The following is a 20196-nucleotide window of genomic DNA, read 5'->3' on the forward strand; positions in this document are numbered from 1 at the left end:
AAAAAGTTCTTAGGTCTCTATATTTTTTCCTTTCTACACTAAACCTGCATTAATTTTATCATCAGAAACAAAAATTAAACTATTTCCATAAAATAAAATAAAATAAAATAAAATAAAATAAAATAAAATAAAATAAAACAAACAGAGTTGGGGAGAAATGTGAGTCTATAGGCCTGTGTAATGAATGGAGTGTGATTTATTTAATAATTTTCAAGTGTTAGTCATTAATTTATATAAGAGTATCTCAAAGAACATTCTCATATATCATTACTCTCTGATTCTAGACCAGTGGATCTGAATCTTTCTAGGTCATTTTAAAAATATATTTTATTGATTTTTTACAGAGAGGAAGAGAGAGGGATAGAGAGTTAGAAACATTGATTCGAGAGAAACATCAATCAGCTGCCTGTTTATACCCCTACTGGGGATGTGCCCACAACCAGGCTACATGTTCTTGATTGCAATCAAACCTGGAACACTTCAATCCTCAGGCCGACTCTCTATCCACTGAGCCAAATGAGTTAAGGCTTTCTGGATCATTTTTTACGATCTCATTAAATTATAAACTTTCTCCCAGAAAAATTGCACATTAACAATTTTTTACATACAATTTCAAGGGGTTTCTGGTTCCCTGAAAGCCCCAAATGGATCAAATTATCTCTGGTTAAAAATTCCTGTTCTAAACCATTTGAACATATCATTTTTAAAAACTAGAAAATGTCCAACAAAATTAGCTTGATATTTTCATTTTTTCCTGATCCAGTGGAGTGGATAGGGAATTGCCCCAAATTATCACATAACAACAAACAGCAAATGTTTCTTATGTACTTACGGAATATCAGGCACTGTTCTAAGAGTTTTACAAAGAATTATAAAAAGAAAATTAATGGCAATTATGTGCATATTATAGGCACTAGGGAGGGAGCATAGGTATCAATTCAATGGACATTTAAGAAGGAAGTAAATATTCCCATGTCCTCACAAAAATACATTTTACAAAACTAGAGGAAATACCCAATAACCTGACCTTGAATTTTAAATGGGCAAAAGATTCATTCCTCCTCTTTCTCCACAGAGCCCTTTTCTTAGAATAGATAGGACTGGGGAAGTAGGTAATCTTAAAACAGGCTTTTCTTGGATACCAATCCAGGCTGGCTAAATCAGGGCAGATCACAACTACACCGGTCCCCACCATCCGCACAAATTCAGAGTGAAGTAAGCGGGCGAGTACTGTTGACATTTAAGAGAAAGGCTAGGCCAGGGATGGAAACTTCACAGCAGTTTCCTGGAGGGAACTCCGCGGTTCTCAAACCTGCAGGTGGATCCTCAGAACTGTAAGTGTGTGAGTGTGTCCACACGCACTCGCGCTCCTGAGGATGAAGTGCAGTGGGATTACACTGAGGGTCAGCCTCAGTGACAAATTCACTTCCAACATTCCGATCCCAAGATCGGGTCTTTTTGCTGGAAATCTTTCCAAGGCGCTCAGGTATCTGACTGGGGCAATTTCTCTGCACCTGGTCTTGTGCAGCTAGGGGGCAGAGATTCAGATTTGACGTTAAGGATCGTAGTCACACAGTCCATGGTCATCTCCGTCACACAAGAAACTTCACCCAATTCAGTCACACAAACACCATCGCCCACTATTTGCGGACTCACTATTGCACATCGTCCTGTTGCCACACCTGGCCCCGCGCCGCCACCCACCCACACAATTACTACTCCGCGGTTCTCACGCACACTCCGCCGAGCGCAAAGCTCTGCGGTGAGGTCCCGTCTTTCCAATCCTCCTCCGCGGGCTGCAGCGCCTTCCCTACGAAGGGCCAGAGCTAACGCTCCCGCTGGGACTGCTCACCTGGGCTCCGAACCGTTTTCACTGTGATGCCCTCTAGATGCGAGGGCGGGACAACCCCAAGGCGTAAGAGGCCGCACGCAGGGGTTGCTGGGAACTTCTGCTCAGCACTAAATGCGCAGGCGTGACCAACCCCAGGGGGTGGTTAAGTGAGCGGAGACCCTGCGAGGGCGGGGGTCCTGGCTCTTTCCTAAGTTGCCGCAGGCTCCTTCAAGGGGGCGATAGCTCGTAGTGGGGCCAGCGGAGGAGTTATATGAGTGATCAGGCGCTGTATGTGTCTTTGCGGTGGTCTGGGTGCGATTTTTTTTCACAGGTGTAGCTGGTGTGTGTTTGAGAAGTTGCGATAGCGGAATCGGAATGTGGTTTGTGAAGATCTTATGACTGAAAGTGTGTGGGGGGCGGTGTAGAACCAAATGCTGGGGTGGGGGCAGGAGGGCCTCTGAGATAGTGGGATTGAGTACAGGAAAATCTGTTTTGGTGAACATGTAATTGACTGAACATTTTTGTGGCGCCGTATTGATAGATTTGTTTTCCTCTGCAGACCAAGGTGTGTGTTAGAGACACAGCCCATCTGTGTGGCGAGAAAGTGCGTTTCTGACGTAATCTTACAGGATTGTGGAAGGATGGCTATCTGGATAGTGGATGTGACCCAGAGCCTCACTCTCCACAAATAGAGAAAAGAATGTTGCATCTATTGTAGAAGCATAAATTTCACTGATGGGTTTAGTGTGTGGGGGGCGGGGGGGTGAAGAGGAGAAGACCCTGATATTTCTGGATAATTATGTATTTGTTTTACATTTAATTATAGGTTCATCATGGGGAAGAATGTGAATAAGCATAACTTTAAAAATAAGTTTTCAAAGGGAATTCCTGCTATGCAATAGTTCATTTTCTTCTGCCCCAGATCCCCTTGAATGGGTGTTCCCTCTTTCTTAGTATTAAGGGGATTTTGTTGGGAAGATTTAGGAAGCCCTAAACTAAGTTGTTGTTGTTTTTTAATACACACACACACACAACACACACACACACACTAAGTGGCCAGATTATCATGATCTCTGAACACATAATAATCTGGCCACTGAGTGTATATCCTATATAAGAAGAGGCGAATATGCAAATTGCCCCCTCAACCAGTAGTTCGACCAGCAGGCAGGCCAGCCAACCACCTATGTCCCCTCCCCTCCCCTGGCCAGGCTGGCCGAACCCTACCCATGCATGAATTCATGCACCGGGCCTCAAGTGTATACACACACACACACTGAGTAGCCAGATTATTATATATTCAGAAATCATAATAATCTGGACTCTATTATATGCCTAATATGGTAATTATCCCTCCCACCGTTCTACCCTTAGACCAGTTGCTATGACATGTGCTGACCACTATAGGCAGATGCTCCAACGGGAAGGGTCAGGCAGATCAGGACTGGGTGAGGATGGCCAGACATGCCCTGGAACCCTCCCCAGGTTCCTCCTGTTAGAAATGCTTTCAATGATGTCGCAGGAATGAGACAAACACTCGAAACTGGATCATCAAGGCAAATTTACTTCTGCACATAAGGGTGCTCCTGCCAGCTGCAAATCATGGGCAAAAGTATACTGATGGAAAGTCCATTTGGGTTTTATTTCCTGATGTGGGGTCTGCCCTGCCCCTCACTCTGAACTCTCACCTGATTGGTCAGGGTTCAGAGCTCGGATTCCCATTATTGTGCGATTGGCTAATTCAGAGGAATGGGAAGATAAGGCAAAGCCTAAGATGGCAATCCCCAAGAGAGCCTGAAGGTCATATCAAAATGGTGGGACCTAAGATGGCAGTGAATTCCTTTCTTTGACAGGAAAGATTGCTGGTTCATTCTCACACTCCCTAAGCCCCAGTGGGGTCCCTTGTCCTGGCCTGTGTCCTCTCCCAATCCGGGACCCTCAGGGAATGTTGGAGAGCCAGTTTCGGCCCAATCCCCATAGGCCCGGCCAAGGGACCCCACCAGTTCATGAATCCGTGCACTAGGCCTCTAGTATTTTATAAAGTTTTTATAAACACTGAAGTAGTGAGCCATTGCTCTTAGGGAAACACAGAATTAGTTTCCTGCAAGCATCTGGTCACAAGATTTTCATCAATCAATACATAACCTGTTTTGTGTGTTTCTTTTACACACTCTTCTCATAGATTTTTTAATTTCTTTAACATTGAACTCATGACCAACAGCACTATAACTCATGCCTGAATAAAGCTTACCTAACATATTTTCCCTGTAAGGCACAACACAGCCTTCTTGTGCTTAGGAGCACTAGACATCACTTTACCTCTATGCTTGGGGCATTTTAAACAGCAGAACCATCCTAACCTCTAAACAGTTTGGCTCAGTGGATAGAGCATCGGCCTGTGGACTGAAGGGTCCCAGGTTCGATTCCGGTCAAGGGCATGTACCTTTGTTGCAGGCACATCCCCAGTAGGGGGTGTGCAGGAGGCAGCTGATTGATGTTTCTCTCTCATTAATGTTTCTAACTTTCTATCCCTCCCCCTCCCTTCCTCTCTGTAAAAAACCAATAGAATATATTTTAAAATAAAAAATAAATAGCAGAATCACCAATAAAAGGCACAGAAGTGAGAAAATGAGGTACTAAATACACTGAAAAAAAGACACGTTTATACTATAAGTATACTATAAGAGCCTAAATAAGGCAGAGGGTTGCTTGTTTGAGTTCAGCTGAGAAATGTGGGTCAGAGGACTCATTTTTCATCACTCCATGAATGACCACAAAAGTGCTGTGAGTATTGACTTTAAGATTACAAATAAATGTTAGCAAGTGGGTAAGTATATAAATATGGAAATCCACAAATTATGAGGTTTGACTATATTTATTATCTGGTCCTTCACAGAAAAAGTTTGCCAGTCCCTATTTTAGAGTAGATCCCTTCTAATTATACAGAGTGTTTAAAAATGACTTGAAATAATTATTTTCCCTCTGTCATCAATAATTTATGAAATTGATTATAACCCATTAAATAAATAAAAATCCATAAATAAGAGACAAGGGGATAAAAAAGGAAAGCTCTTTTTTTATGGAATGCCAGCTATTTAGTTTGATTTTACACAGCTTTGTGAACTCTGCTTCAAATACACTTAGTATTATATTTTGTTCTGATGAAGATTTTGTACAGTATGCTGTTTTCCTTTAAGTTCAACATTATTTCTATCATCTCCTCTCATGCCAGCTATCACCTGGAGTTTTTTAAGAGTGACATTGTTTGAATGGCTATATCTTTATGGCATGAAGGCTAGCCATGGTGCAATAAAATAACACAATTTATAAGGCAATACTGAGTTTTCTTTCAAGTCAGTCTCCATCTAATTTCTTCCAGTGTCTCATGTTTGACTTGCCTGCTAATGACCAGCTCTTCTGCTTCTTTCTAAATTCTTGACACTCATAGTGCCACTCTCATTGGTGGAAACAATGTGCCTAGGAAATAACTTTTACAAACCTGGTAAATAGCTAGGCAAATGAATTATAATTACGGAAACAGTGCTGGTAGCTTGTATGCATCCTCAAGTGCATTACTAGTTGAGTGCTGGCTTAAGTCTATGTGGTTGCTGGTTCCCTGTTCAGGAATGGAGGGTATTGCTGCATTGGTTATTCCTTAAATATAGATTGCCTGAAGTAAACCCCATATTTACTTATTAAAGGGTTCTGCACACAATCTCCATATTCTTTGGGGAGCAGCGTTTCTACACAACAACAAGCAATTCTCAGACACTAGCTTGTACCTTGTACCTGGAGATAGTGTCAAATTCCACAGGTCAAGGGATCAGTCCTATAAGTGTGCCCCCACCCAACACACACACTTCACATGCCAGTTGTCGTGCTTTTGACAAACCAGCTGTAGATTGGAGGTTCCAACAAATCCCTCTCTGGTTTTGATTGATTTGCTGGAGCAGGTCACACAATTCACAGAAACATTTGTTAAAAAGAAACAACACCCCTGGCCAGTGTGACTCCTTTGATTGGAGCGTCATCCCACATACTGAAGGGCTGTAGTTCAATTCCCGGTCAGGGCACATATGCAGGTTGTGGGTTTGATTCCTGGTCAGGGCAGGTACAGGAGGCAACCAATTGATGCTTCTTCTCTATCCCTCTCCCTTTCTCTCCCTCTAACATCAATAAAATAATATTTTTATCTATTTCAGAGAGGGAAGGAGAGGGAGAGATATAAACCTCAATGATGAGAAAGAATCATTGATAGGCTGCTTCCTGCACAGTTTTCCCAGACTTGTTTGAATGGTGGTTATCAGTAGAATGAGAGCAACCTTTCATGGCTTACCAAGAAGTCTGTAACTATTTACTGAGATTTTCTGTAACTATTTACTTGAGAATCTGCCTGATTTGCTGTACTAAGAATTTGTCCTTCTGCTTTGTCTCCCCCTTAGAGATTAAGAGGAACAAAGAATACATTCCTCTTGACAGACCTCCTAATCGGTGCTTGTGTATAAAAGGCATTACACAGTTAATAAAGCTGCTGCAGTTGGTCAATGGCTCCAAACCCTCCTGATTACACTTTCCTGTCTTTCTTTCTTTTCTCAATTCCCACCTCCATACCTCAGCCAGGTTTAACCTGTCAGGCTGGCCCTGGCAAGGAAGGGAGGGAAGGAGGAAGGGAAGAAGGGAGGTAGGGAAGGTGATAGGGAGGGAGGGAGGAAAAAAAAGAAGAAAAAAGAGAAAGGAATGGAGGAAGAGAGGTTGGAGAAAAAGAAAAGAAAAGAAAAGAAAGTATTAGAGCATTGGATCATGCACCAGAGGGTCAGCAGTTTGATGCCTGGCCAAAGGCATGTACCTGGGTTGTAGATTTGATCTCTGGTCCAGTCGAGGTGTGTATGGGAGGCAAACAATCAATGAATTGATGTTTCTCTCTCTTTTGCTCCCTCTCCCCTCCTCCCATCTTCCCTCCCACTCTCTCTAAAAACCAATGGAAAAAGTATCCTCATATGAAAATTAACAGCAACAGCAAAAAAAAAACAATGGACCTTGACTAATGTGGCTTAGTTGGTTGAGCCTCATCTCATGCATCAAAAGGTTGACAGTTTTGGTCCTCACCGATTTTCTCTGTGGTTAGAGTATCAGCCTGTGGACCCAAGGGTCCCTGTACCATTCCTGGTAAAGAGAAGTACCTTGGTTGCAGGCTTCATCCCCAGCCCGGGACAGGGTGTGTTCAGGAGGCAACATCAATGTTTCTCTCTCTCTCTCTCTCTCTCTCTCTCTCTCTCTCTCTCTCTCTCTCTCTCTCTCTCTCTCTCTTTCCTCCCTCCTCCCTCTTACATTCTCTCTATTAAAAAAAAAATCAATGGAAAAATATCCTCTGGTGAGGATCTAGAAAAAAAGGTCTATGGTTTTTATTCCTGGTCAGGGTGCATATCTGGATTGCAGGCTCCATGTTCTAAATTAAAATTACAGTGGTTGACGAATGAGAGAACAGTTAGCCATGTTCTATGGAACCCCAGAACCTTAAGAGCCCTGACTTTTTTATTTGCCCACTTTGAGAGTGGGAGGTGTTCCCCCATCCAGCCTGTGCCCTCTCACAGTCTCTGAGCCCTTCAATCAATCACCCCAAAGGGAAAGGTCCTGCCCACCCACCGTAGCACCACTGTGGGATAGCCTGGGTCTCCCTCTTTGGGGCAATTGTGGAGTCCCCTCAATTGATCACCCCACTGGCCAGTGGTCTAGGCCTCCCTCTACAGGGAAATCATATAATCAATTGCGTCCAACAGAGGTAGGCCCTGCCTACCCACCCACCGCAGCCCGCCCATCAGTGGCTGGGGCTTCCCTCTTTAGGGCGATCATGGAGCCTCCCGAATGATCAATAGCCCCACTGGCCGGTGGCCTGGGCCTCCCTTTGCAGGATGATGATGGGGTGATGGCCAGGCCCCCAATCCATCACATTGCACCTGCCTTGGCTGGCCTGGAGCCAGTGGTTGTCATAATGTGGTCACCTGGAAGGTCGTCTGGATGGTCATTCTATTGTTTAGTCATTTGGTCCATTTGCATATTACACTTTCATTATTATAGAGGCCCAGTGCATGAAAATTCGTGTACTTCAGGGGATCCCTCAGCCCAGCCTGCACCCTCTCACAATCCGGGACCCCCCAGATAGGGACCCTAGGCCTAGCCTGAGATCAGGGTCTATTGGGGCTTTCCTTCCTTGGGCTGCAGGCAGCTGACCCACCCTGCCACTGCCCCTGCTTGCCATCTGAGCAATGCTGCCCCTCCCCTCCCCTGCCAACAGTGGCCTTCCTCTGTAGGTGACAGGCTGGGGTACAATGGCTGGGCTGGCCTGGGCCTCTCTCTTTCTTTTCTGGGGGTGGGGCCAGCCCTGAAAGGGGCCGTCTGCCTACCTGATTGCCCCTAACCACTCTGCCTGCGTACCTGATTGCCCCTTACCATTTGCTTGGGGTTGGGGCTAGCACTGACTTCCAGTTCATCAGCTTCCAGTTATTACTGGTCATTACAACCCAAGGATTTTATATATTAGGACTAGAGGCCTGGTGCATGAAATTTATGCACTTGGGATGTGGGGATTCCTCAGCCCAGCCTGTGCTTTCTCACAGTCCAAGAGCCATGTGATCAATTGCCCCAAAAAGGTAGGTCTGCCCACCCACCACAGCTCTGCCTCCAGGTAACCTGGGCCTCTCTCTGCAGGGTGATCATGAGATTGATCACACTCCTGCAGAGGAAGGCCCCACCGACCTGCCATAGCCCACTGGTCAGTGGCCTCGGCCTCCTTCTTTGGGGCAATCGAGGAGCCCCCCCCCCCAATTGATTGATTGCCCCACCAGCCAGTGGCCTGGACCTCCCTCTGCAGGGTGCTGATGTGGAAATGGCTGGACCCCCATCCAATTGCATCACACTCACCTTGGGTGTCATAGTGTGGTCATCCAGAAGGTCATCCAGAGGGTCGTTCTGCTGTTAGGTCATTCAGTCAATTTGCATATTATGCTTTTATTATTATAGACTAGAGGCCCAGTGCATGAAATTCATGCAAGGGCCTTGGCCCTGGCCCCCACCCATCATAGCTGGGGGCCTATGCCACTTCTGCCTAAACCCCTCCACTGCGACTTTGTTTGGAAGGAAGGACATCCAGAAGGACATATGGTCTAATTAGCATATTATACTTTTATTACTTAGATGAGTTTTGTGGACTCTGTTGGGCATATCCTAGAACAAGCCCTTCCTAACCTTCTACCATCCTCTTTGTCTATAGCCAACATAAATTTTTCAGAATACCTTACATCTTTCCCCCCTGTACATGATGTACAAAACCACTTGCAAAACTCTGGGATAATGGACACATTTGTCTTTTTTATTTAACCATGCTGCTGATGGCTTATGCTCCATGTCCTAAACCAGCTTTATTTATTTACTTGTTTGGTTGCTTGTTTGTTTATTTGTTTATTTGCTAGAAGTGGCCTAATAAACCTTTCCTTTAAAAAGACTTTCAGCTTTGGAAGTTAAAATTTGACTTGTATAATATCAGTTTTATAATAGGATATTATAATAGCAGTTTCAATCTTCCCAAAGAATGTAATCTTAACCAGTCAAATCTAGAATTTTCTGGTCAGCACCAGTAAGTTATTCTGCCTAAATAGCCCTTTTTGTCCCTGAAAGGGAGGTGACCTTACTTAAAATAATTTCTTTTTCTCATTTATTACTTCCTTGTTCCACCCCCCACCCTGCTTTAAAAACCTTCCATTTTGTACAGTCTTCAGCGCTCCCTTCAATTTGCTAGATTGGATGCTCCCTGAATTATGAATCATTAAATAAAGCCAATTAGATCTCCAAGTTTACTCAGTCAAATTGTTGTCATTTAACACATTTTACTTACTGGATTACTGGTTTATTATAAAAGGACTCGAGGCCTGATGCATGAAATTTGTGCACGGAGGGGCAGTGTCCCACAGCCCACAATGCACCCTCTACAATATGGGACCTCTCGAGGGATGTCTGACTCCCCAATTCCGCAGTCGGACATCCCTCTCACAATCCAGGACTGCTGGCTCCCACTCACCTGCCTGCCTGCTTGATTGCCCCTAACTGCTTCTGCCTGACAGCCTGATCACCCCTAATAACTCCCCTGACAGCCTTATTGATGCCTAATTGCTCCCCTGCCAGCCCAACTGCACTCCCTTGCAGGCCTGGTCTCTCCCAACTGCCCTCCCCTGCTGGCCTGATCACCCACAACTGCCCTCCCCTGCTGGCCATCTTGTGGAGGCCATCTTGTGTCCACATGGGGACAGCCATCTTGTGTGTTGAAGTTATGGCTAATTTGCATATTAGGCTTTTATTATATAGCATATAACTTAGAAAGAGCCACATGGAAGAGATGCATAGGGAAAGGCATGGGGAAAGCTCCATGCCCTCTCCAATATGCCACTCTCTCTGAAACTCCATATGTTCACCAACCCAGAAGCTCTTGGAGCCTTGTCCTTTTGGGTTTTTATGAAGGTTTCATTTCATAGGCATGATTGGCCAAATCATTGGTCATTAGCTATTGAACTAACCTGTTTTTCTCTCCTCTCTGAAGGTCAGTCAGGTTGGACTAAAAGTGGCAACCTTCTAATCCCACAGTTTATTTTCCTGGCAACCATCCCCCATCCTTAAGTGTTCCAGTATCATCTCATTAAGACAGCACGAGAAACCATAATCACTCTCATCATAGGAAATTCCAAGTGTTTTAAAAACTCTATGTCAGAAATAGTAGGGAAGACCAAATATAATGCTATATAATAAAGAGTTAATATGCTAATTAGACCAAACAGCAGAATGACCATCCAATAACCTTCTGGATGAAGCTGGAGCTGCAAGAGCCACCCGAGGCTGTGAGGGCTGAGCACCATGCACTAATTTCATGCATCGGACCTCTAGTTTTTATTATAAATCACAATGTCACACTCTCCATCATTATTACTGCCATGAGTAGGCTTCTGAGTCTGAAGTGTTCTTCAGGACTGCCATGTCAAGGCATTCTCTTAGTTACTTCACAGACTATTGGAAATACAACTATATTTATTTGAATCTTTACACAATGTATTCATATATTAGTTAATGCAATGAAAGAAAGAAATACAAAGCAGTTGAACATAGCAATGTTAAAAGGATATGAATGGAAACATGTATTGCTAATAAACATACAAACTTAAATTAATGAGAACAAATATCTCAAAGGTGTCAGTTAAAATAAATCCTTTTAAATTAGAAGAGAAATTTTTAAAAGATTAATATCAGGGTAGGCATGTGTCAAATTTTCAAAATAACAGAAGTTACTGAGGTATTAACTAGTAAAAGTTTATTGTGTACATACCTAAAAGACAGTTTGCAAACCAAAACATAGATTGAGGCTCAATGATATCTATATATATAAAAGTCAAATTAATCATCGCAACCAAAACAATCGTACAGATGACCAAAAAGGCTGTGTGGGGTGACCAGGCTGGCAGGAGGATTAGTGAAGGGTGACCAAATGACTGAACAGACAGCTGTGTGGGGCAATCAGGTCAGCAAGGGGGAGGGGGGGGATCAGTTGGTAGAGACCAAGCTGGCAGAGGGGGAAGTAAGGGGCAACCATGCCGGTGTGGGGGCAGTTAGCAGTGACCAGGCTGGTGGGGGTGGTAATTATGGGTGACCAGGGCAGAAGGAGGGCAGTTAGGGTGATCAGGCAGTCAGGCAGGTGATCAGTTAGGAGCCTGTTGTCCCAGATTGTGAGAGGGATGTTGTACTGCTGGGTTAGGCTCCATCCTGGGGATCGGACCTGAACTGGCAGTCGGACATCTCCTAAGGGGCCCTGGATTGGAGACGGTGAGCAGGGGGACCCATGTCCCTATGCATAAATTTCATGCACCAGGCCTCTAGTAGTGTTATAAAGCAATTGAAATAGTGAGAAAGCAAGGAGAAACCAAGATGGCAGCATAGGTAAACACCTGAACTGCTACCTCGCACAACAATTTCAAAACTACAACTAAAAGACAAAACAGACATCATCCAGAACCATAGGAAGTCTGGATGAGTGGAAATTCTACAACTAGAAGGAAAGAAAAAAAGCACACTGAGACTCACAGGAGTTGTAGAAATGCAGAGATATGGAGCTGCACGTGTGGAGAGGGCTGGCAACTGAATACTCAGCTGGCTTTCTCAATCAGCAGAGAGACAAATGCTCCCAAATGCTCTGAATTCCAGTTCCAGATGAGACTCTGGGGAGCCAGACTCATATGGGGAGAAACTGGACTGTCTGGTAGTTGGCAAAACTTGAGGATGGCTTTCTCTCAGAGATGTTTGCAGTGGACACTGAGACCCAGGGGCCTCTTAGTGCAGGGCTGACGGGAAGCCATTGCTGTCTGCTCTGCACTGAGATCCTTCCCCACAAAGCCATTGCTGTTTGCTCCACCCTGAGACTCTGCCCCATCCAAGCTGAGCACAAAGGCTTTTACATATGAATGGCCTGATCCTTTGAATTCTAGCCTTACCTAACAAACTGCAGCCGACTCAGTGAGACCCAGAACATCCAAAATAAGGCCCAGGGCCCCACATCAGCTTGAATTGCTACACAGCTGGGCTTCATCTAAGCACCTCCAAAACCCAAAGAAAGAAGAATCTACAGATATCTCTGTAGCTCCTGCTGGGTGGCCTCAGGCAGAGATTAAATTATCACCTCCATGGAGATCCAAGAGCCAGTGTACCCAGTAGTCTGAGTAGAACCATCCAGATTACAACTCCTCAGATCCATAAGGGACACACTCAGGGGGAAGACTCAGTGAGCACCAAAGCCAAACTGAAGCAAGTCTTATCTCATAAGGGTGTAATCAGCACAGAAGTTCTCCCATTGTAGACACAGTGGGTCCTCAGAGCCTGGAGATCAATTCCTCCCAGTGATACCAACAACAAACAAGGCTTAACTACAACAAGGCTGTGCACATAGCCCAGAAAGGGATGCACCAAGACTGTCAACCTCAGGTAACTGGGGAGGCTGAGCCACTTGGTCCTATAGGACACTTAGCACACAAAGCCACTTTATCAACTCAGGGAAGCAGTCAAAATGCAAAGACAAAGAAACAAGTCACAAATGAAATAAATGGAGGAAAGCAAACAAGTGGATATAGAGTTCAAAACCACAGTTATAAGGTTTTTCAAGAATTTTCTAGAAAAGGCTGATAAATTTAGTGAGACCCTCAAAGATATGAAAAAGGACCAACTAGTAATTAAGCATACACTGACAGATGTAAAAAATAATCTACAGAGCTTCAACAGCAGACTAGAGGATTACAAGAATCAAGTCAAAGATTTGAAATACAAGGAAGCAAATAACACTCAACCAGAAAAGCAAAAAGCAAAAAGAATAAAAAATATGACATCTTTAAGTGTATCAACATCAGAATTATGGGGGTGCCAGAAGAAGAGAGAGAGCAAGATACTGAAAACCTTTTTGAGAAAATAATGACTGAAAACTTCCCCCACCTGGTGAAAGAAATAGACTTACAAGTCCAGGAAGCACACAGAACCCCAAACAAAAGGAATCCAAAGAGGACCACATAAGACATATCATAATAAACTGCCAAGAACAAAAGACAAAGAGAGAATATTAAAAGCAGCAAGAGAAAAACAGTTACCTACAAGGGAATACCCATATGATTGTCAGCTGATTTCTCAACAGAAACTATGTAGGCCAGAAGAGAATGGCAAGAAATATTCAAAGTGATGAAGAGCAAAAACCTACAACCAAGATTACTCTACCCAGCAAAGCTATCATTCAGAATTGAAGGGTAGATAAAGAACTTAACAGATAAGAAAAATCTAAAGGAGTACATCACCACCAAACCAGTATTATATGAAATGCTGAAGGGTATTCTTTAAGAAGAGGAGGAAGAAGAAAAAAGTAAAGATAAAAATTGTGAACAATAAATACATATCTATCAACAAGTGAATCAAAAAATCAAGGGAATAAAAAATCTGATGAACAGAATAATTTGGTGAATAGAATAGAATCAGGGGCATAGAAATGGAGTGAAGTGACAGTCTCAAGGGGGAAGGGGTGTTGGGGTGCAGGAAGAGAATGGACAAAAACCATACACCTATGGATGAGTGGATGAGGACAGTTGGGGGGGCGGGTAAGATCAGAGGTTGTGGTGGGAACTGGGTGGAAGGGAGATATGTGGGGGGGGGGGGAGAAGAACAATTGTAATAATCTGAACAATAAAGATTTAGATTTTTGGTAACCAGATAATAAAGCAGCTCAATAAACAGATCACACAAGAGAGAGAGAGAGAGAGAGAGAGAGAGAGAGAGAGAGAGAGAGAGAGAGAGAGAGAGAGAGAGAGACCAATAAAAGAAGAGAAAATGGGAGAGACATGCTATCTGACTTTATAAGATAGCAGCAAGAGGAAAATCAGCTCAGGAGAGACCCTCCTCATGGAATCCAGGGTCAGATTCTGAAAAGGAAGTGGTGGAGGAGGAGGAAGGAGGAGAGAGGTGGGAGAGGAGGAAGAATCTGCAGTGACTCCTTGGGAGGCCTCCTTGGGACTGGCAGCTGAGAAAGTGAGTGAGGAAGAAATGAGCGAGAGACAAAGCACACATCCTCCTTGGTCCAGAGCCATGATTTGACTGAAATTCTGGGGTAAGTGAAGAAGCGGAGGGAAAAGAAAGCAAGGGCACCCTCTCAGCAGCACCCTGACCAAAGGAGAATTTGTGCCCCTCACCAGCCCTGTTGACCATGTCCATCAAGCTTCAATAGACTCTGCCCACCCTGCAGCGCTGTCAGAGCTGGAGTTCCAGTGCCCAAAAAGGAGGGCATGTTACGGGCGGTGTACAAAGCAAATGACATGAAAGCAGATGAGTTTGTGGCTCTGAAGCACCTGAAAATGGAAGAGAAGGAGGGCTTTGCAATCACATCGCTGAGGGAGATCAATATTATCCTCCAGGAGCAGTACCTCACACAGTAACCATCAGGGAGATTTCGTGGGCAGCAACATGGAGAATATTTACATTGTGGTGAACTATGAGGAGCACAATCTCAAGAGCCTGATGGAAACCATAAAGCAGCCTTTCCTGCCAGGGGAGGTGAAGACCCTGATGATCCAGCTGCTGCACAATGAGAAGCACCCTCATGACAACAGATCTTGCAACCCAATGCCAAGACCTCCATCCTGCTGCTGAGCCATGTGGCAACCTCAAGGCAGGAGACTTCAGGCTGGCACAGGAATAGAGACCTTTCTGAAGGCTTACACTTGGTTGGTGTGACCCTGTGGTGTGTACCATGCCTCGGAGCAGCTCTGGATGCCAAGGAGTACTCCATAGTTGTGGACATGTGCTACATGGGCTGAATCTTTGGGGAGCTGCAAATTCAGAAGCCACTGTTCCCTGGGAATCAGAGGTTGATCAGATCAACAAAGTGTTTAAGGACCAGGGGACCCTCAGTGAGAAAATCTGGCCTCTCTACAATGATGACCTTCATGGAGTACCCCTACAACAGTCCACACAAGCACTTTGGAATCCTATTGTCAGACCAGGAATTCACCCTCCCAAACAAATTTCTGACCTACTTCTCTGGATGAGGGATCGGCATAAAGGACGCCTTCAAGTCTCAGCATTCCTGGGAGATCCACCTCCCTATGAACCCTTCATGATCCCCACAATATTCCAGATATGGCCCTCCAAGAACAAGCAGCAAAAGGTGAAGCCAAGCACAGCCCATGGATTCCATGGGCTACAGTCAGTTGAGTGATGATGACCAAAAGGAAACCAGTTTTTACCTCACCACCACAAACCAGGGGGCTTTGTCTGCAGGGCCTGGCTTCAGCCTCAAGTTCTGAGATTCAGAATGGACCCCAGACCAACTCTGGGGACCTGACTGACCAAGCTTAGCTGGGACCAGGGTCAGGAGCTGTAGGCAGCGCCCTCTTGCAATCTGGGACTCCTCGAGGGATGTTGAAGAGCAAGTTTTGGCCCAATTCCACTGGGCCCCAAATTCTTACACTGGGCTTCTAGTATATATAGAAGAGCCTAAGCAACCTCAACTATTATGACTGGATGACTGGCTGGTAGCTATGATGTGCAGTGACAACCAGGGGGCAGACACTTAATGCAGGAGTTGTCCCCTGGTGGTCAGTGTGCTCTTACATCCAACCTTCCGTGCCTCCCCTATAGCAAAATAAACAAAGCCAAAGTTTCTTATTTTAAAAGGTCAACAGATCAGTAGTACATGAGTGGATTTAAAAAGCTGTGGTGCATGTACACACTGGAAAACTATGCAGTGGTAAAAAAAAAAAAAAAAAAAAAAAAAATGAATGAATTCTTCCCCTGGCCAGGGTCTGACCTGGTGTAAGGGTGGTGGGTTTGATTCCCAGTCAAACGCATGTACCTGGGTTTGTTTTGGTGGGTTGGGATGCTTGAGGGGGATGTGTGTCTCTTACATCGATGTCCCCCGACCCCAACATTTAACTCTCTATAAAAATCTATGGGAAAAAAATATCCTTGGATGAGGATTAACAAAAGAGAAGGAACTTTTACTTTTTGTGGCAACATTTATGGACCTGGAAATTATTATGGTAACTGAAATAAGCCTTTATGGAGTACCCCTACAACAACCTGTGTAATCGCTTTGGGATCCTAATGTCAGATCAAATACCATATGATCTCACTCATATGCGAAGTCTAATGAACAAAATAAACTAAAAAACAAAATAGAACCAGAGGTATGGATATGTGGAACAGACTGATGGCTGTCAGATGTGAGGGGGAAGATGAGGACTGGATAAAAGAAGATAAAGGAATTAGACAAAGAATAGATAGTACATGCATAATCCATAGACACAAACAACAGTGTGGTGATGGCTAGAGGGAAGGAGAGGCAGGGCTGGGTGGAATAAAATTTATACTATTTTAACTACAAAACATAATTGAAAGAGGGAAATGGGTACATCTGTAATAGTGTCAACAATAAAAATAAAGTTAACAAATAAATAAAAGATCAACAAAATTAACAAAACTTTACCTATGTTGAATAAGAAAAAAAGACTCAAGCTGAAACCAGTTTGGCTCAGTGATAGAGCGTCCATCTGCGGACTGAAAGGTCCCAGGTTCGATTCCGGTCAAGGGCATGTACATTGGTTGTGGGCACATCCCTGGTAGGGGGTGTGCAGGAGGCAGCTGGTCAATGTTTCTCTCTCATCGACGTTTCTAGCTCTCTATCCCTCTCCCTTCCTCTCTGTAAAAACTCAATAAAATATATATATTTTTAAAAAAGACTCAAATTACTAAAATCAGCAATGATAAAGAGGACATTGTAACTGAGCATACAGAAAAAAATTTAAATTATAAAGAAATGTTATGAACAACTATATACCAATCCTATATAATAAAGATGTAATATGCAAATGGTCATTACCCCATGAAATGTAACAACCAACTGCATAACAACTGGATCATGGATCAGCAGGAGGGTGGGCAGCAAACCACAAGTGGGCAGTGGAGAGCTACAGGAGGGGGCAGAGCAGCGAGTTATGAGGGAGGGCATGGGTGGGGGGAGCTATAGGAGGGTGGAACAGAGGGTGGCAGCAAGCTACTGGCAAGCTACTGGCACACAGATTTGTGTACAGGGCTACTGGTTCTATCTAATAAAAGAGTAATATTAAAATTGACCATATTTCTGCTATGCCCACAAGCTATGCCCACCAACCAATCAAGAATGAGTATTAAAATTAACCCAACCAAGATGGCTGCAGCCACTAAGCAAACAGGAGGCTTGAGTTTCCCTGGTAATGGAGGAAGCCAAGCTTCCTGCACACCCTGGCAGGCCCTGGACCCGTTCAAGGCTACAAAGTTTCAAATATAGAAGATAAATAAATCCCAGAACCCAGGTCGCCAGGGGGCACAGCCAGCCTGCAAACCACCACAGGCCCCTCACCCAGGCCACCACATGCCCCAAGGGAACCCCCACCCTGATCCAGGCCAAAGAACTCCAACAGTGCACAATTGGGGCCAGGGAGGGACATGAGAGAGATCAGGGAGTGTCCGGCCCATTTTGCTCAGTCTTGATTGGCCAGACCCCAGCAGCAAGCTAAGCTACTAGTTGGAGCATTTGCCCCCTGGTGGTCAGTGCATGTTATAGAAAGTGGTTGAGCATCATTAGCATATCATTAGCATATTACACTTTTGTTGAATGGATGACCAGACAACTGGACACTTAGTGTATTAGATTTTTATTATCCTGTATAATAAAAGGCTAATATGCAAATAGACCAAATGGTGGAACCACTGAACAACCAATCACTATGATGTGCACTGACAACCAGGGGCCCTGTGCGGACCATTGTGGGTGGTATCAGCAGGCAGCAGAGCATGAAACATAGCAGGTATTGGCCCCTGGGGGATGGTGGAGCAGGTGAGCAGGAGTACCAGACCAAGGCACGGTTCCAGTACCTGCAGTCAGCACTGGCCCCTCTTGTACCTGCTGCCAGCGCTGGAGCTGCCACTCTGTACCTGCTGCCTGCTCCCAGTTCTGCCCCTGATCGCTTAGTTCCATCAGTGAGTGTGAGTGGTGGCTGCTGGCCCAATCGCCACTCAGGGCTTCTCCACCTTCCCCAGCTACTGAGGGGTGATCAGGGCCAGCAGCCGCTGCTTGTACCCATTGCCTTATAGCCCACAGTTTCTTTCAAGGTGCACGAATTCATGCACTGGGCCCCTAATATAGAATAAAAAGCTAGCAAGCGGAATGCCAGAACAAGCAGAATGACTGGAATGACTGGTCACTATGATACCTACTGCAGTTTGACAACTGGCCCTATTGGGGGCAGAGATGGCCAGCCTCCCCCTGCCTCTCTCCCCACAGGTTCCACCCTTGATTTGTCCCCCCACCCTGTGCATGAATTTGTGCACTGAACCTATAGTATATATGTATATATAGATAGCCACTATGCTGTATATTAAATCTCCATAACTTCTTTTAAAAACACAAAAGGTAGCTAATACTTACAACTTTGCTTCAAATCCAATATTAGCCTAATATCAAACCAGAAGACATCACAAGGAATGAATCCTACAAACCCATTTCTGTTATAACATAGATACAAAAATTCTAAAAAAAAAAATAAATAAAAAAAACCTACCAAGCCAAATTCAGCAAGTGGTATAAATCCTACTTGGTCTCATGCCATGACCAAGTAGGATTTATACCAAGAATGAAAGTTTAGCTGAAACCAGTTTGGCTCAATGGATAGAGCATCGGCCTGCAAACTGAAGGGTCCCAGGTTCAATTCCAGTCAAGGGCATGTATCTTGGTTGCAGGAGGCAGCTGATTGATGTTTCTCTTTCACTGATGTTTCTAACTTTCTATCTCTCTCCCTTCCTCTCTGTAAAAAATTAATAATTTTTTAAAAAAAGAATGGAAGGTTGATCTAATATTTTTAAATAAATTAATATAATACACCATATATATAAAGAACAAAACCTCCTGATCATCTCAATAGTTGCAGAAGAAATATTTGACACAATCTAACTCCCTTTCGTGGTAAACACACTTAAAAAACAAGAATAGAAGGAAATTTCCTCAACCTGATTAAGTTCATCTACAAAAACTCCACAGATAACATAATATTTATTTATTTATTTGTTTGTTTATTTTAAAAATGAATCTTTATTTTTCTGATTATTATAATTGTTTCTCCTTCCCACTCCACCCCCATAGCTCCCCTCCACCTGGTCCCCACCCCACCCTCTGCCCTTAGCTCCCCACCTCCACTGTCCTCATCCATAGGTATATGATTTTTGTCCGGTCTCTTCCCGTACCCCCAACGCAGACACCCCTTTTCTCCTGAGAATTATCAATCCCTTCCCATTCTATGCCCCTGATTTTATTATATTCACCAGTTTATTCTGTCCCTCAGACTTTTAATTCACTTGACTTTTAGATTCACATGTTGATAGGTATGTATTTGTTGTTCATAACTTTTATCTTTACTTTTTTCTTCTTTTTCCTCTTTTTAAAGAACACATTTTAGCATTTCATATAATACTGGTTTGGTGGTGATGTACTCCTTTAGCTTTTTCTGATCTGTGAAACTTTTTATCTGCCCTTCAATTCTGAATCATAACTTTGCTGGGTAGAGTAATCTTGGTTGTAGGTTCTTGCTCTTCATCATTTTGATTATTTCTTGCCACTCCTGTCTGGCCTTCATAGCTTCGGTTGAGAAATCAGCTGATATTTGTATGGGTGCTCCCTTATAGGTAACTAACTGTTTTTCTCTTGCTGATTTTAATATTCTCTCTTTGTCTTTTGCTCGTGGCACTTTAATTATAATGTGTCTTGGTGTGGTCCT

At 44.0% G+C, this 20196-nt stretch overlaps 1 protein-coding gene and 1 pseudogene across 4 annotated transcripts in view; one reads left to right on the forward strand and one right to left on the reverse strand.

Annotated features, from left to right (window-relative positions):
• The window catches only part of ZFP82 (ZFP82 zinc finger protein), an 85460-nt gene extending 83491 nt beyond the window's left edge, over positions 1–1969 (reverse strand). For 2 of the 4 annotated variants that reach the window (XM_036440754.2, XM_036440751.2), the window contains exon 1: positions 1853–1969. The gene's annotated coding sequence lies outside the window, so the exon portion shown is untranslated. The remainder of the gene's footprint in view (positions 1–1852) is intronic. The other 2 variants (XM_045582481.1, XM_036440755.2) reach the window with 1 other exon arrangement.
• A 9324-nt stretch (positions 1970–11293) lies between these two features.
• LOC118720847 lies at positions 11294–15693 on the forward strand (annotated as a pseudogene).
• The last annotated feature ends 4503 nt before the right edge of the window (positions 15694–20196 follow it).

Source organism: Pipistrellus kuhlii, unplaced genomic scaffold (assembly GCF_014108245.1).
Source record: "Pipistrellus kuhlii isolate mPipKuh1 unplaced genomic scaffold, mPipKuh1.p scaffold_m20_p_17, whole genome shotgun sequence".
Lineage (NCBI taxonomy): Eukaryota > Metazoa > Chordata > Mammalia > Chiroptera > Vespertilionidae > Pipistrellus > Pipistrellus kuhlii.